Raw genomic sequence first — 2362 nt, 5'->3', positions numbered from 1 at the left:
ATAAATGTAATGAGCCAAAGGAACAAAAACATCATTTCAGACTCCTGTTGAGTTCAGCATCTGGAATTCTGAATCTTCAGCAGAAATAGAGAATCCATTTTAGTAGGAAAGTCTTGTTAAAATTTTATTGTTACAGAACAATATATTATGTGGTTTGGAGCAGGTTTCATATAGGGTGTGCAATATGGCATTCTCCTAAGATTACTGGACAACAGGAGAGAGATGATGTTGTAGGGGCATATAAAAGTCAGCAGAAGGAACTGGAGATGTTTAACCCAGATAAGAGAAGATGTGCGTGGTGGACAGGGAGGAAGGGAGGAGAGTGGATAACCATTTTGGGGTATTATAAGGGTGACTGCATGAAACTGATATTGGACCTTTTTTTTTTGCTTGACCCCAGAGAACTAATAGGGTGAATGGATGAAGAGCCAAATTTTAACTTGATGTTAAGGAGCAAATGAAACAAGCAAACCAAAGAATCAACCTTGACTTGAAAGGTACTCACTTTCCCATCATCACAGATCTTTGAGAAAAGGCTGAATGGCCAACATGGGAGTCATTTATAGAAGGGCTTGTTGGTCAGAATAGAGTTGGGCTGGTGTAATGTAATGCCAAAAGAAGGCAACTTCCCAGGTTCAAAATACCAGCATAGGTGCTCTCTATTTTATTCAGTAACAAACCCAGAACAGAGAAGATCAAAACATGACATCATTCAAAATACAGTATTTACTAAGTATGATTAAATAATCTCCAAGTACTACCCCATCCCAGGACCTTCCAATCATTCAATCAATTACAAAGTCTCTGTTCTAAATACTTCTCCACCCCTAGGCTATACCTTAATTAAGTCCACCACAAAGCCCCTCTTCTCAAATGGAGATTAGTTTCCAAACATAAGTAAAATACATTCATTTGTCAATCACAGAGCACAAAAAGGTCAAAAGTTCCCCACCCCTGGATCACAATTGAATCTACCCCAGAGTTACATCAAGTTTAAACACAGCACTTAATACCCAAATGGAGGTCTTTTCTTCATCTTGACACGAGGCAAGTTCTCAGCAATCTTAGTTCCTGGAGAGACAAGGCTTAGCAAGGCCATAAGATACATTGCCAGTCCCTTCATGAATTTATCCTCTGTCTGTAGAACAGTCCTAGAACCCCTGAACACATTAGCAAAGCCCTCTCCCAGGATTTCTGTAAACATACAACAAGAAAATCCTTCTTCAGGGCTTCTGAACCAACAGAAAGGCTCCCAGACCCCTGCAACAACAGCACTGTCCTTCACCAGTGGACAGTATTCATTCTGTCTGCCGGACAGTCTCCAGACCCCTGCAACAACAGTACTGTCCCTCACCAGTGGACAGTATTCACTCTCAGTACTGTCCCTCACCAGTGGACAGTATTCACTCTCTGTCTGCAGGACAGTCTCAGGTCTTCTTAACCAAATGCCAGGTTCCAGGACTTCTTCAACAGGACAGTCTTTCACCAGTGGACAAATCTGGCAAAATAACATCAAAACAGACAGACAAAGTACCAGCAAAACAGCCATGTCTCCTCAGTCCTTGGCAGCTCAGGGGGCAGGTCTCAAAAGTCCAAGGCAATTCAAAGCGGCCACCAGCAATTCTCTTAGTCTCTCTCCATGAGGTGCAGCTTCCAAAAAAGATCTTCCGCCTCTCTCTTGTCTCTCCAAATCTACATCACCAGCTCCTCCCAATTCAGGACTTTCTTTTCACATCAACAAGCCCATCCCACAGGTGGGATTAACAAACTCTGGGTTTTAACACAATCAATTTGAAAACCAAGTCAATACAGGGGAATCTTTAATTGCCATTACTATCACAGCTGGTTGACTCCTGAAGTTTTCTGCAACTTAGAGACCCCCTGCCTCCCTTCCTTCGTAGGGAAAGAATGCTTGTTTCCACCATTTTCCTTAGACTGTATATGTAATATGTGTAGATTCCTTGAGAGTAATGTGATCTCAGAGTCTTTGTACCTGTCCTTCCCACAACCTAGGGTAGGAATGCAGCAAAAGTTTAATCATAGTAAGAGCTGGCATTTAGGTAACATAGGAAGATTGAACAAAGCATTTTCTTCTCAACTCCTCCTTTGAGGTAAGTAATGATCCCCATTTTATAAATGAGGAAACCAAGGAATCAGAAAAATGAAATACAGAGTTCAAGGTAACACGGGTAGGAAATAGCAAAAACAAGCAAGAAACTGAGTTTTACAGATTCTAAATTCACTATTTTTTTTTGTTTTTTGGAGGCAATTGGGGTTAAGTGACTTGCCTAAAGTCACATGGCTGGTAAGTGTGTCAAGTGTCTGAGGCCAGATTTGAACTCAGGTCCTCCTGACTCCATTC

General features: G+C 41.5%; 1 long non-coding RNA gene across 1 annotated transcript; it reads right to left on the bottom strand.

Moving 5' to 3' along the window:
* Positions 1 to 634: 634 nt before the first annotated feature.
* Positions 635 to 1764, bottom strand: LOC138146232 (uncharacterized). Its single transcript, XR_011164428.1, has 2 exons — positions 907 to 1764; positions 635 to 748 (listed from the first exon to the last, which is right to left on the bottom strand). It is a non-coding gene; the product is annotated as an uncharacterized lncRNA (long non-coding RNA).
* Between the last annotated feature and the right edge of the window lie 598 nt (positions 1765 to 2362).

Source organism: Petaurus breviceps, unplaced genomic scaffold, assembly GCF_028583685.1.
Source record: "Petaurus breviceps papuanus isolate PSGF00001 unplaced genomic scaffold, PetGlider_PUasm1.0 139, whole genome shotgun sequence".
Classification (NCBI taxonomy): Eukaryota; Metazoa; Chordata; class Mammalia; order Diprotodontia; family Petauridae; genus Petaurus; species Petaurus breviceps.
The sequence above is the reverse complement of the archived record's forward strand: the minus strand, read 5'-3'. Positions and strand labels throughout refer to the sequence as shown.